Consider the following 16064-nt stretch of genomic DNA (forward strand, 5'->3'; position numbering starts at 1 on the left):
TGCAATGTACTTTACATAAATTATCTGATTGAGTCTTAAAACCATCTTGTGAGGGAGGTGCTGTTATTATATAAAGAAGCTGAGGGTTCAAGGTAGATAGTTCCAACAAATGCTGGATTTGAACCTGGAACTTCCTATTGCTAAGAAAGTCAAGTTCTCATGTTGCTGGACCATGCTCACTCACACGCATGCAAAGAACACTTGCCAGGGGACTGGGAGAACTCACTTTAATCCCAGGCCCGTCTCTGACTATCCAGGAGATTTAGGAAGTCTTTCTCCCTTCTCTAGGTTTTTTTTTGTCTCATTTATAATGTGAAGAAGTAAGATGACATGACCTCCAAGGTCCCTTTTCTCAGCCTCATTGTTCAAGTCAAGCCAGGAAGCATTTATTTAGTGCCTACTCTGTGCCAAGTCCTGCATTAAGTAGCTACTGAGACAACAGAATAAAAAGACACATGACTATTGTCCTCAGGAGGTTATACTGTAAAGGAGGAAGTCAATGGATGAAAGGAAATTGAGACACAGGGGAAGGGAAAGGAGATGGTTCTCAAGAGAACCAGGGGCTGAGAGACAGAAACACAACTCAACATGAGGAAGGAAAGGTAAACATGGTTGACATAGGCACTTCCCTTTTAAAAACAGATTTTGAGAGGAACTGGATAATCAATTTGCAGAGGAGATGGGATGAAGGAGGTGGGACCTTCCAAGGGGAGAAGGCTGCCCCCTCCTTCTTCCACAGCTGACTTTCTTCTCAATCAGCATTATTCCTCTGTTGAAAGTCTTAAATATTATTCCCTCCACTGAACTCTCCAGTCACACATCCCCCTTACCTCACCCCTATGAATCACGTTATTCTGCAGTGGCTACATTTAGATGCACTGGGAAACGGGTGGTCTCCCGACGATATTCTTGATCTGAGCCTGAAATCCAACCTCTTCCATAACTTTAATAATTGAATAACAAGAATACTGTGAAGAGGCTCTAAATAACCAAGGGAACATGATACTTTCATCAATATTCTAGTGGATTTTATTTATGTGTTTAAATGTCACACAGTAGGGTAAGTCAATAAAAAGCTCTTCTTAATAAAAGGAAGATTAAACAACAAAAATCATGAAAGATATGGAAAATCTTACAAATGAAAATGACAAGAATACAAGAAAAAGAGCTGTCTAGCACAGCGAAGAAAAGGTGGAGGCTTGACATTAATAATTAACATTTCCAAAGGCTAATTTTTCTTTAATCAGGAGGCTGTTGAGTTCCTTGCTCTGTTTGTGGAGGGACAAACAAGCAGAAATGGGATCAAATTAAAGATTGAGATAATCTACTTGTTCATAGAAAAGAACCAATTGAAGTTAACATGGTTAATTGATGATGTGCACTACTGAAGGGGAAAGGGGTGGGGGAGAATGAGAGATTCATATTTTGTGTTAAATTTCTTTAAGGTCCCTATTCCTGGAAATCTTATAAGTGCTGCTCTTCAAAGGGCTTGTAAAAATCATTCTTCCCTTAGAGCTAGGAAGACCTTAGGTTCAAATCCTATCCTGAATACCAGCTGAATGATTATGGACCAGTCATTTAATTTTTTCAAGTCTTGATTTCCTTGCCCAACTCAATCTGCTTGGCCAAGTCTTGTTGACTTGATCTTCACGGCCTCTCTTACATCTGTTCCCTCCTCTTCCCTCAAATCGATACCTCCTCTAATTTAAGTTTTACTCTTCTCTCTCCTGGACTACTGGTTGCTTAAGATATTTACTGAATTGGAGTTGAATCTGGAAAATGGGCATAATAGTGTTTCTAAAACCTACCTCACAAAATTATTGTGAGCAGCAAATGTAATATTTATGAAATACTCTTTTCAATCTTAAAGTGGTATAGAAATGCTTTATTATCAGTAATTAACATTATGAATAATCTATTTGTTGGATTTATCCAAAATTCAATCTGAATAGGACTGAAAGACCATCATTTCCCTTTGCCTCCCAAACACACACACTTATTTCTCACTCAGGGAGAAAATCCCATTATCTCAATCCAAAGAGAGGACAGGTTAGATTGATATAGCCTGAATGGATATATACCCTCATCCCCATTTTCTGCATGACCTTGATCTATCCATCATCCTTTCTCCTTTCATTTTCTCATCTTCTTGGCCAACTCCTATTCTCTCCCTAACCCATTTTTTACTTTACTAACAGGATAAGTTATCTCTTACTTTGACAGGAAACCAACAAGGAACTGTCTCCATTGCCCCTCTCATCCTTTTATTCTCTTCTGCTCCAACTTTCAAGACCAAATTTCTAAAGTGGGTCTGCTACTGCCTCTATTTCTTTACTATTGACTCAATTATTTAATTAAAAATAATCAGAATTATTTTTTCAAAAAAATTTTAATGATAAAAAGAGAACACATCTATATCCAAAGGAGAACAGAAGATGAGGATTCTATGTGAAACCATGGATCTCCATTAAGCACAGCTTGCTTTCAAACTTATTTTAGAATACATTCACCAGGCTTATTGGAATTTCCCTCTGAATAGCCATGCTCACTCAGTTCTTAATCTTTCCTAATCCAACTTCTTCCTACCTTTTTTCTCACTGGTTTCAAAGGCGGTCTAGTGGACCTACTCTGGATTATAATCAGAAATTAAAATAACCAAACCCTCTCCTTGACTCAGCACCCATCCTTCCATGGGGAAATCTCTTTTCCAATTGGTTAGATGTCCTTGCTCAGTCTCCATGCCTGAATGTCTAGGCCTAAATAAACACTACGGTTCCTGCTAGCATGATTTATTAACATCAAATAATGAAAACAGAACAAAATTCAGTTCGTTTGCAATGGGAGAACTCTTTATTGCTCAATCCAATTTGTTTGTTTTTTCCTCACTGCCCAAAAGCTCTGTGTGGTATATGCCATTGTTGACCACAACTCCTTCTTGGGGAGCCCCTTTCTCCCTTCTCCCTTCCCTCTGGGACATTTCATATTATCCTCTAAAATAAGGAGCCTGAAGCAGATGGCCCCTTCCTGCCTTAATTCCACCACCCTCTGCTCTAATGAGTTTTTCTATCCTGCCCCCATCCTTCCATTGTTTTCATTGTTTGCTGCTCTCCATTCTCTCTTCTGCCCCCAAAATGTAGGTGTTCTCCAGCACCCCTTCCTTCACCCTCCTGCTCTCTTTCTCCATGTCGATGCAGATCACTCTCAGATTTCTACTTCCAAACCAAACCTGTATTCAGAGATTGACTCAATTCAATTCAGTTACATATGCATTTATTAGGTACCTCCTAAAGTGAGCACTGGGGATCCAAGACAAAATGAAAAAGTCCCCGCCAGTGGCTTTAATTTTACAGGCAGCGGGACTAGCGTGCACACTGATGAGTATGGATGAGGTGTCCTGGAAGCCTCAGTACAATGTCAAACTTTTTAAAAACAAAGCTTCCAAGTGCACTAAGGCTTTTGGGTCACCTTGTTAAAATATCGACGTGGGGGAAGATCCGACCGCTGTGCTTTCTGCTGCATCTGGACATCTTGCATGTCTTTTCTGGCATCTCCAATTAAGTGTCATGTTCTCTCCCAGAGCTGTTCTTCCTTCTCTCTTTCCATTGGTGGGATTACCATCTTCCCAGTGACACAGGCTCCTATCATCAGAGTAGGGGATCAGAAACACAGATCCGACACCCGGCTCCCCCTCCGGCGAAGGGATACGTATATGTTGGCTCTATTTTCTATGCCCATAGAGTTATTGTCAAAGTGGTCACAATGACTCTAGTAAGTGGTCCTGCCCAGTCCCAAAGACAGGGAGGGCAGCAGAGTGAGCAAAGAGCCAACCCCAGCTCTGTGGAGATGAGACCGATTTGTCACAATGCACCAGCAAAGCACCGGAGACCCTGATTGGAAACAGAGCCCTTCTGGGCAGCAGTACCCAACTTAAATAATAAAATGGGGCGAGCTCGGCTGTGATTGTCCCCTGCCTGCCAACACGCCCTATCAGATGCCTTGAGCTGCCACCAGCAATCTTGTCTACCAGGGAGCGTGAAGAAGGAAGGAGAGAAAAGTGACAACATGACTTCTCTTGGTCCATTTGCTAGTCAAGGAGACCACTATTCTGAGAAGTCTTTATATTCCATATAAAGATAGACAATTACTTCAAACATTCCTGTCCCTGAAGAGACATCTAAAGGAATCAATTATATAAACTCTAAAGTTTCTACTTAAACTAAATCTATGAAAATATATACAATAATGCCATAACTAGGGTAGGGCAGCTTGGACTTTTTCTCAGGGCATTGAAATCTAGAGGGTGCTGATGGTAATTGTATTCCTTTCACCTCCAGAGAGAGCTGAGCTTAATATTTACTTATCAAGAATGAATGATTAATGAAAACTGTAAACTTCAACATGATGTACTTTCCATCCCATAACAACCAGGGCCCCAGAACCCCCATGCCAGGTCAGTTTTTTTTCCCTGATCTCTCCTCATCAGTAGTTGTTCAGGTCTTTCCCCTCCCACTGCTGGTTTCAGAAATAGAACTGCTAGTTACTTGTCTGCCTATGAGTCACCCCTTTGCATGTAACCATTACCATCACCCCATTCTGAATGTGGTGAGAAGAAAGAAATATAGATGTTCACGGAAAAACAAATACTCATGCTGTAAATATCTTGCATGGACATGGTCATTTGCATGTTGTCTTCCCCCATTTGAATGAAAGCTCCTTAAAGGAAGGGACTGATCTTGCCTTCCTTTGCAACCCCAGCACTTAACACAATGCATCCAAGCCATCTTTGGAAAGGCACCACAGCCTCCTTATCCCTTCACCATGAATCCTTCCATCACTCGCTTTTGGATTGTTCACAACGGGATAATTAAAGATGGCGGCATTCAAAGGTTTACAATCACAAGGCATGAGCAGAGTGGTGATATTCAAGACAAGGTGTGAGTGTGTGTTTATAGGGAAACGTATTAAGATCAATTGGTCAAAAAAATTTTTTTAAAAATTAAAATAGATCAATCAGTTAACAAGCATCTACTTTGTTCCAGGCACTGAGATAGTTACTGGGCAACCCAATAAATAAATGACACAATCTTCTATAAAGGAAGGACTCCTCTAAACTTTCTGAACTGTCATCTGGCATTTCTCCTGGTTCATTCCTGAACATGGCAGTTCTAATGTTGGATGAATTTGTGGGTACTCTCTTAGACATATAGATTGCAGTCCATCTACACTTGATTACCTTGAGCCAGTGTTGGCTATGTCTAAAATCTTCATGAGAGATCCAACCAATATAATGGGGAGCTGCTTCTAAGAGAGAATCAATACGTAGCTAAATGGTACAGAGGGTAAAGAACTAAGTGATACAATGGGTAAGGAACTTCTGGACTTGGAGTCCAGAAGATTTGGGTTCAAATCTTGCATTGGACAAGTACTAGCTGCTGTGTGACCTAGGTGAGTCACTCAGCAACTCTGTCTCAGTTTATCCTTCTCTAAAATGGGAATAATAATGGTGCACATTTCTTAGAGTTGTTATAAGCATTTTATGAACCTTTAAGTGCTTTATAAATGCTAACTATTTATTTTTATGGATACCCTATATGTAATGTATGCTCCCAAATATATCTATGCATGTGTATATATATGTATACATGTATAGCTATGTGTATCATAACAGAATGTAATAATACACCCAGCAGGTGCAGCTAGGTGGCACCATAGTGCAGAAGCCACTGTATTAGAGTCAGAGACTCATATTCTTGAGTTTAATTCTGATCTCAGACATTTGCTAACTGTATGATTTTGGATAAGTCACTTCACCCTATTTATCTCAGTTTCCTCATCTGTAAAATGGGCTGGAGAAGGAAATGGCAAATCATTCCAAGATCTCTTGCCAAGAAAAGCTCAAATGGGGTCACACAAAGAGTCAACAGACTGTAATGACTGAACAACAACAAAACCTGAAAATCAACTAATAAATTCCAGCCATTGTTGTTATAGATCAGTCTACATCCACATATATACCCATGCCTCTTTCAGGGGTTTTTAATCTGGGTTCTGAAAACTTTTTTTTTTATTATAACAAAATTTCAATATAATTGGTTTCATTTATAATCTTCTATATTTTGTTTTATGCTTTCAGCAACATGATCCTGAGAAGGGGCTGCCTGTCAGAGGAGTTCAGGACCCTGGACAGGGAATGGGTCAACCAAAACTCACTCCACAGAACCATCAGTAACTGATAACAAGATTTAGTGAAGGACCAGACCTAATGGGGCTGGGAGACTCTCTGAGGGTATGTTCATGTTGCTATTTGCTGGGAAAATATAATTGATATGTCCCCGGAAGGCTGCCCACTTGAGCAGCTGAAAGGCAGCCTTTTGGTTGTCAGTAGGAACTGAAGGGTCCTTTGGCATAAGGACACTAGGTAAACTTGAAGCTGAAATGATGGCGGCCGAGTACACCGGCCCTGAGAGGCTGGGAAAACAAGATGGGAATAAATAGCTTCACTGGTCTTAATCCCCTCCATCAGGAAGAGCAGCACGGGAAAGGCAAACAGCTAAGCCCATCACTCAGCTGGAGTGGGAAGCAGTGGGGGGAGGGAACACGATTATTAAACCTTATGTCAAAAAGCAATTAAGGGGAAATTAGACAGGCCTGGATATTGGGGGCTGGGGGTGGAATCCATTATGGGGAATTACCATCTCAGCATGTCGCCAGAGATCTATTTTCTCTCAAGGAATACCAAGCGGAGACCAATGGTAATCAACTGAGTCACTGGCTCTAACCACTTAACTGCCACCTCATCTTCAGCCTCTCATCTTCCTGAGCTTAGGCAGCAGGGACCTTGCAATCACAAAGAAACTAAGTATCTGACCAACTTTACTTTGGAGGTAAAAAAAAAAAAACCCAGGAGAAGAAAATCTAAGGACAATCCTTTTTTTTTTTTTTTAAGAAAACCTAGTTTTGATAAATGTAGAAATATGTATAGAAGAATTGCACATGTTTAACCTATATTAGATTACTTGCTGTCTATGGGAGGGGTGTGGGGGGAGGGAGAAAAATTTAGAACACAAGATTTTGCAAGGATGAATGTTGAATATATTTTAACATGTATTGCATACTTGCCCTCTAGGGAGGGGGTGGGGGAAGGAGGGGAAAATTTGGAACAGAAAGTTTTGCAAGGGTCAGTGTTGAAAAATTATCCATGCATAAGTTTTGTAAATAAAAAGCTATAATAATAAAAAAAGAAAAAATGAGATAAAAAGATGAATGTTGAAAATTAATTTTGTACATATTCAGAAAAATAAAAAAACAATTATTTACAAATAATGCTTATCTGTGATGATTGGATGCTGCTTATCTGTGATGATTGGCTGCTTCAACAGGAATGCTTATCATGGAAGGGTTGAAAATTCCCACGTCTAGTTGGGAGGTAAATGGTCAGTAACAGGATGCCTTGATTGTTCCTTGGGAAAATATTTTCTAAATGACAACAAATTCTGGTTTTTGAGCATTGGGAATTTGAACTCAGTGGACCTTGGACTTGATCTTTCCAAGTCAAATGATGGTGTTGGCTTACATATTTAGATGGCCTCTAAAACCATTTCCAGGTATAAAATCCAAGGATTCTATAAATGCAAAATTATAAATTTCCTGTACTAACGAGTTGTATTTGAGTTGTTGTCTCTTTGTATGGAAATGTAAACGTAGTGAGGGCAAGGATTTTCTTTTTCTTTTTCTTTGTGCTCTTGAGTGCTTAATACAATGCCAAGTACACAAAATTAATATAATTTTGTGATTAATATAAACTTGATGATTAAATTATGTTTTCACTGAAAGTAGACTATATTTTACCATTGGACAGCTCTGATTATCCTAGCTTCCCTCCTACCAAAATCCAAAGGTGATCTTTTTTTTTTTTTTAATCATTGTTCTTTCTTGGGTGACTAATGCTCCATAAAGGACTCTCCAATCAAGGAAGAGCCTGTCTCAGAGTCTCAGTTTCTCCATCTGCAAATTGAAGCAGTTGAACGAGGGGACCTCTAAATTCTTTTCCAGAGTCACAGCATAAGATCTTAGTAAGAGTCGTTACCTCCATTTTCACATAGTGCTCTTAATTGCTCAGAGCATTTTTTCTCTGACAATTTCATATTTATCCAAATAATCATTCTAGAAAGGAACAGCTGTGTTAGAGTAGAAAGACATCTGTATTACATAGTAAGGGGTACAAGTGTGGAAGTTGTCTCTTATTTATCACTTCTTGCCCTTGAACAATGTCTCTTCTTCCTCATTTCCCACTCAATCTCTTTCAGTCCTGCACTTGTTCCCATCACTTGCTTGACTCTGCTCTTGCCAAAGTCTCCAATGACTTCTCTATTGCTAAATCCAATGGCTTTTTCTCAAATACTTTTTAGGGGCTTCTGTAGCCCTTGACATTACTTCCCTTTTCTCCTAAATTACTCTCTCCTGCTCGGGGGTTTTTGAATCATTGTTTTGCCTTGGTGCTTTCCTAACCTGCTGAACCAATTCATCTCTGTCTCCTTTGTAAGATCATTTCCCATGTTCCCATATGAGAATACCCTAAGATATCTCCTTTTCCTTCCCCTTTTCTCTCACAGGGAGTCCATCAGCTCTCAACTATTATCACTGTGTAGAAGACCCCCAATTCTATATATCCTGTTTTCATCCTTCTTGTAAGCTCTGATCTTGGATCTTTAATTGCTGATTGGAAATTTGTAAATGGATAACCACTAAGTATTTCAAGCTCTACCAGTTTAAAACAAAACTACTTAATATCTTTCTCCCTATACCCAGTGCTCCTACTAAAATTTTTTTTCTGTAATGGACAGCACTCTCCTTCCATTCACCCAAGTCAGTAACCTAGGAATTATCAACTTCTTATTTATTGATAAGATTCATTTACAAATCAAGATGAAACAAATGAAGAACTCTAAGATCATTTTTTAGCTCATTATATGGGTCTATGAAAAATGATGAGCAGCTAGGTAGTGCAGTGAGTAGTGAAGTTAGGAGAATCTGAAAAGTTCAAATCTGACCTCAGATGCTTACTAGCTGAGTGACCCTGTGCAAAGAACTTAACTCTGTTTGCCTCAGTTTCCTCATCTATGAAATGAACTGGCGAAAGAAATGGCAAACCAATTTGGTATTTCAAGGCACTTAACCCTGTTTGCCTCAATTTCCTCAACTGCAAAATGAGCTGGAGAAAGAAATGGTGAACTACTTTGGTATCTTTTGTCAAGAAAACCCCAAGGAGGTCATAAAGAGTTGGGCATGACTAATAAAAAAATGAAAAATGATAAAACTGATGGTTTAAAAAAGGACTAAGATATTAGTGGTGATAAACCTTCAAAAATACATTTCACAAATGTTTTACAATATTTTCATATGTTTTGTAAAACATATATTTTGGAGGTTTTTCCAGATTTATACAACCCTGGAAATTGTTTCCTCATCTATAAAAAGATAATAACCATAATTATAGGATTTATCCCATTAGGTTTTTGTTTTTGTACTTAACTGAAATCAATATTGCTATAAAGGTTAATAAAGACTTCTATTTCCTAATAACTTTCTTTTCCAAATTAAATGATGGCTCATTTGCTACCTACCCCCCTCATATATATATCCCCCCATGAGAATGGAAGCCTCTCTAAGAGACTTGCTTTGTTTCTGTATTTGTCAACCCAACTCTTGGCACTGGACTTGTTACTTAGCAATGACTTAATAAATGCCTTTTCATGCATTAAGTGAATGAAGCAACACAGTTATTGAGTGGGCACGAGGGGATTTAATCATGCCCTTTTTATTGGATAGGAAACTGAGGTCCAGAGAAATGAACCCTCTTTCTTGGATTCACCCAGATAAGCAAGTGCTGGAGGTGAGATTTGAACTCTGCTATTCTGATTCCAAATCCAGCACTTCCTTCTTTACAGACCATTGACCTTTCTCTCTATAGGATTGTTGTGATGATCTAGTGACATTATGGATGTAAATTGCTTGGTAAACCATAAGGTTTGATTTATAAAGTTCATCGATGAGTTATTGTCTTTCAATTTGAGCTGCTAAACATTTCCAAGGAGAGTCATAGGGTGGGTTAAATTATTAACTTTTCCCCTGCTGACCCCAAGAGAGACCCATAATGCTCATTGCTATTCACATCCATCCAAGATGCGCCCAGTTGGAAAAACTCCCCAAATGTTCACAGGGACTAATTGTGTCTGACCCGAGTCCTACTGGGCCGATCAGCCCCAGTCGGACACTGTATCTGGGCTCTAACATAGTAATGTCATTTTGGTCCTCTTGGAGAACAAAGGGCAATAACCACCAATGACCCACTCATGATACTGAGTCTTAAAGGTTAATTCATCAACAAAATGTCACTCGTGTTTTCACCTCTTTTTGAGGTCTCAGAGCAGGACCTTAGGACCAATCCCAAATGAGATGATATGGATAAAGCATTTCACAAACTTTGAAGGGCCATATTAACCATGTTATTGTCAATTATTATTTATAATTATATTATACATTATGAAATTATTAAGGTTTGGAGTCAGGAAAACCTGAGTTTAAGCTTGACCTCTGACTCATTTCTGTGTGACCCTGGAAACTCCCTAGAACTGTATCTTGGATGGTTGCAGTCTCTTGTGGTTGAGGGACTTCCCACGGTGGAAGCGAAAATGAGATGCTTTGTGTTTTAGATTATTTATTATAATACAGATTATTGTGTATTAGATTATTTAGATTATTATTATTATTATTATTGATGGGGAAACAGACACAGAGGTGCAGAGACACTTTCTAAGACCACACTGTGAGTAAGCATGGGGGTCTCTACAGGGCCTTATTCAAGACTCATGGAGCTCCTTCAGGTCTCTAGTCTCTAAGCCCACATGTTAGGTTAACTACTGGAAGAGATTTCCATTCCTCTCTCCCTGCCCCTCCACCAAAAAGAGTGAACACAACTCTTCTACAGGAGAAGCAGCCGAGGAGTTTGAGGGGAGAAAGGGAGAGCTTCCCAGGTTAACCTCCAATAATTCAATGATCACTTAAATTAAATGCACTGTGCTAGGCGCTTGGGATATCCCCTCAATGAGGTTACATTTTAGTGAGAGAAAGAAGTCTGAGTAAAGGAAATTAGATCTATACAAATATTTATTTATACGTGTGTGTGTGTGTGTGTGTGTGTGTGTGTGTGTGTGTGTACAAAGTCATTTCCAGAAAAAAAAAAAGAATATTAGCACAGAGAGGGATCACAAAGAGCAGCATCTGACTGCTTTATGGGAAGCCAGAAATTTGATGATGGGAGATAAGACAGGGGTCATTGAGATAGCTTCCCCACCCCCATTCCAAATCACTTGGGAGATGGAGAATTATGAGGTCAGAAAACTAATGGTGCAGTTCGCGGAGGACTGACATGACCCCAGGTATTAAAATGTAGCTTGCCTTCCAACATCACCCCAGACATTGTTCATTTATCTCTACACAAAGGGCAGAGGATTCATGGATGCTCTGTAAGGCTCTCCTTATTGAAAGGGAAAATGAGGCACATTGTGGACACCTAGAAATAGAGAAGCATCTTTTCTGAAGCTTTTAACAAAAATTCTCATGCCTTCCAGTGGCAGTCACACAATACTTTCCGGAGAGGTATTCATGACCTTATTCAAACAGGCATTTAAATAAATGGATCTTTCATTCTTCCTAACAGCTGGTCTGGAGTAACTCTAACTGCAGCCCTAATCATCTCCCATCATTTATCTGAGATAAAATATGCTTTTAATAAAGTCTGCTCACAAATGGAGTGGTAATCACTTACCATTCAGAACCAGTTCCCCAATTTCACTCTTTCACCTCCTGCCTGCTTCCTAGAAAAACCATAGTAGGGAGCTCAGAGTGCTTTCCCTTGACAATCCAGGCCATGATCAATAATCTGCTCTAAGGACAGTGGGGAAGCTTCTTCTGACTCTAGGCAAGCCCAGCATTTTTTTCCTTGGGAATGGGAATTCTTCCTCGGCATGATTCATTTTTTCAAACTTGTTTTAGACGCCTTTTGTTCTTTGCCCCCATCACATGACACACTGGAAACATCCTCTGTCTGTGACCTTTTTATACCCAACCAATCTCCATGTTACCATTAGAGCATAAATTCCCTGTTTTTTTTATGAAAAGGAAACAGGAGAGAGAAGAGGGGAAAAGGGAAGAGGAAGGAGGGAGAGAGGGAGAGAGATAGAGACAGCGAGACAGAGATGGAGACCCACACAGAGCAAGACAGAGAGAAAGAGAGAGAGAGAGAAGGAGGAAGGGACAAAGGTGATGAGGGAAAAGAGGATAGAAGAGGGAGGGAGAGGGGAACAGACAGATATAAAACACAAAGGTAAAGAGACAGGCAGAGAGAACATAACAATTTACACTGGTATCTAATACGCCTTAATATGGAATCATCTGCATTGTATTGTCTACCATACTCAACTCCAGCCCTCACTGGCTCCCTCTACTCTGCCCAGATCCCTCTCCTCTCTCAGTTGCTCATTGTCTAGCTCCTATCCAACCTGGCAAAATTAAGCCAAACGCCACCTTTCTGGGTCCCAAGAGAAAAGCCAGGCACCCCATCCTCAGCAAAAGAGTCAGTCCTGCCCCATGCATGGAGTCATGGAGTGAATGAAAAGCTTCAAGATCTGGAGAGAGAATTCAGAAACCTTTGAAGCACCTATTAAATTCCTTACCTCACATCCCCCCTTATACATTATTTTCAATGTGAATAGTTTCTCTCCTTTTCAGCTTCTCCACCCAGTCTGGATGTCCCTTTTCAAGGGGACAAGTTGTTTTTCAGTCACATCTGCCTCTTCACAAGTACATTTTTGGGAGTTTTCTTAGCAAAGCACCTGGAATGGTCTGCCATTTCCTTCTCTAGCTCATTTTAAAATGAAGAAATTCAGGCAAAAAGGGTGAAATGACACAGCTAGGAAATGTCTGTAGCCATTTTTGAACTCATGGCTGCCGGCCAGGTGCTCTATCCACTGCACCACTTCACTGCTCAAAGATCAAAGTACCCTTTGAATCTGAGCTCTTTTCCAGGCTCTCCTCCAGTGTTTCTCAGCTCTCACCCTTCTTGCAGACACAGTCTTTAAGATAAAAGAATCGCGAATGCTTTAGATGGTGCATCTGGGTCAATTGGCGCCCACCGCAGGGATGGTCTATTTGGTCCCAAGTTCCTCACGGCTCTGTTGCTCCTTAAAAGGATTTACATAACACTTGATCATTAAGATCCCGGATTTAGAAGTTGGGGTCATTTAATTTAGTTCAATGCTCTTGTTTTATAGATAAAGAAACTCAGGTTCAGGGCAAACTGTCTCATGTAAGTTCAAACAGATAGTAAATGACAAAGCTGAGATTTGAACCCGGGTCTCCTTTGATTCCAAATCTAGGGCCTTTCTCAGTGAATCACCACTAGATCTTCCTTCGCTGGATTGTCTGCCATATTGTTTATTCCTTTTGTCACGTGCCCAACGTGACACACCGCTCAAATCCCATGCTCTCTCTACCAAGCAGGCCGCCTTTATCAACAAAAGCAATAGTAGCAAAGACAATAATAATAACTGAGCGTTCACATAGCACCTCAAAGTTTACAAAGTGCTTTATATATGTTGTCTCAACTGATCTTCACATTGACCCTGTGAGGTGGTTGGTATTATTCTATGTAAGGGAAAAAAGAACTCAGACTAAGAAAAATGAGATGATTCACTCAAGGTCACACAGCTGGGAGGTTCTGGGGGCAGGTTTTGAGTTGATGTCTTCCCATTTCCATACTCAGCTCTTCATCCACTGTATCATCCAGCTGTTGACAGCACACCCAAGCCCCAGCCCAACACTTTTAATTAGCCCCTTCCAGATGTCATTCTCCTTAAAGGGTGTCGGGTTGGGGATGGAGGGGGGCGCTTAAACTCCTTGGCAAAAGGCAATGCCAATAGATTTGGGATAGACCATATCAAACACATTCAGACAGAGAACTATGGAGGCTAAATGTGGATTGAAGCACAATATTTTCATCTTTTTCTCTTGGTTTTAAAAAAATGATCTGATTTTTCTTGCACAATATGACAGATGTGGAAATATGTTTCAAAAGAACTGCACATATTTAATCTATATCAGATTGCTTGCTATCTTGGGGAGGTGGGAGGTAAGAGATGGAGGGAGAAAAAAATAGAAAACAAAGTCTTACAAAAATGAATATTGAAAACTATCTTTATATGTATTTGGGAAAAAAAAGTAGTATTTTTTTTTAAAAAATTCCTTTGCAAAGATGCTTGTTGCTGCCCTGGAAGCTCAGAGCCACCTTATCATCTCACTAGGCTTCTGAGTGCCTTTAGGTGGCCTGGAGATAATGCTTCCACGTACACCCACAATTCTCAGCCAATCAATAGCTGCTTAGCTATGTGCCTGCATAACTGACTAATATCACAGAAGAGGCTCTCCATCCCAGGCTCCTCCAGTCCTTAAGATGGGCAAAACACGGGTTCGGCAGCCCGTCAAAACGAGGACAGTGAGAAAGCAGGAATTCCTGCAAGAAGGGATCACCACCCCACTGGATCCAAACTGCTTCAGACTAGTCAGATGCCACATCAGTGAGCCAACTGGCTCACCCCTAATTGGGATCCCTTCCCAAAGCAAACGAACAAAGGGAATCCTTGTCTGACCGGGGGAGCAGAGTCATCATATGTGAAAGGGAGAGCTGGTTCTGCTGTGTGTGCAGAAATGGGCCTGTTCTGTTCATTCCGGTAGGAAATCTGCCGGCCTCAGGCCCCACGTACAGTCCTCTTAGCTCCAGGCTCTGCCAATTGTTTTCCAGTATCAACTTCAGTGTCAAGATTCATAGCATGACAGATTTGGAGTTAGAAGGGACCTTTAAAGGCATCTAGAGGCATTTTACAAATGAAAAAAAAAGTGTGACCCAGAAAGGAGAGATAATTAGCCCTAATTCACTCAAGGAATATGTAGGGGAACTGTGTATAGGATGGGAACCCTGGTCCTCTGACCACACATCCAGTACTCTTTTCTATAAGTGCTCTATAACCCCTCCTCTAGTATTCAATTATTCAATAATTCATTTCTTTTTCTTGGGTTAGAAAGAACTGCTTTCTTCTACAAATAAGGAACTGAGACTCAGAGAAATTGTGATTTGCCTGAAGTCACATAGGAAGTCAGTATCAGAGATGGAATTTAAACCCAGTCCTGGGATTACAAAGACAGCACTGAAATAGCCATCCTTCCTTCATCACAGCATCAGGAAATCTTAGAATAGACCTTAGAATGGTCTTAGATCAAGAAGAAGCTCAGTGGTCATCCAGTATAACTCTGACACCATTTTACAGATAAGAAAATTCAGGCTGTGAAAGCCCAAGAGCATGCAACTAGTAAAGATCAAAGCAGGACAGGTTTGTACTCAGCTCCTTTCTGTCATGGGACTTGTTCCAGCTGAGCCAGGATCCTTGATTTTCTTGCCTACCTTAACTCTTTGGCTTTTTCTTTACATTAGCTGCATCCTGCATAAAATTACCAGTTGAGGCTGTAAGTGTTGGTCACAATAACATGAGGATATCATGTATTCTGGAAGACAAATTCTCTGTTTTGGGGGGTGTAATTTTGCTTTGACCAGTTAAATGTCCTTCTCCCTCTTTTCCATGAGGAATGATTTTCTTCCAAGGGCCAGATTCTGTTCAAGTATGCATGATGCCACAGAGATGATGCAAACTCTGGAGTCAGAGGAATGGGTTTGATTCTCATTTCCTCTTACTATGTCTTGAACTCAGACAAGTAATTTAATTCCTAATGGCCTCAATTTCCTCATCTGTATAACAAAGAAGTTGCCTTAGTTGACTTCTGAGGTTCCTTCCAGCCTTAACAAATGGTATAGATTAACTGATTGTTACGTTTCTAATCCTATGATCCTTTGTGGCTTTCTGTAGAAAATGTGTAAAATTAAGGGTTTGGACATTATGGCCGGAAAATTCTGCCCAAATTTATGATACGTCATGGATAACTTACCCACGATAAAT

The 16064-nt window shown here is 40.2% G+C and overlaps 1 protein-coding gene and 1 long non-coding RNA gene across 6 annotated transcripts in view; both read right to left on the bottom strand.

The window, feature by feature from the left end:
* SGIP1 (SH3GL interacting endocytic adaptor 1) overlaps positions 1–16064 on the bottom strand; it is a 278616-nt gene that overhangs the window by 172159 nt on the left and 90393 nt on the right. The gene's annotated exons all lie outside the window — the stretch shown is intronic.
* LOC127563189 (uncharacterized) lies at positions 3254–11878 on the bottom strand. Its single transcript, XR_007953915.1, has 2 exons — positions 11828–11878; positions 3254–3638 (listed from the first exon to the last, which is right to left on the bottom strand). It is a non-coding gene; the product is annotated as an uncharacterized LOC127563189 (long non-coding RNA).

The sequence above is a fragment of the Antechinus flavipes genome, chromosome 4 (genome assembly GCF_016432865.1).
Source record: "Antechinus flavipes isolate AdamAnt ecotype Samford, QLD, Australia chromosome 4, AdamAnt_v2, whole genome shotgun sequence".
Taxonomy (NCBI): Eukaryota; Metazoa; Chordata; class Mammalia; order Dasyuromorphia; family Dasyuridae; genus Antechinus; species Antechinus flavipes.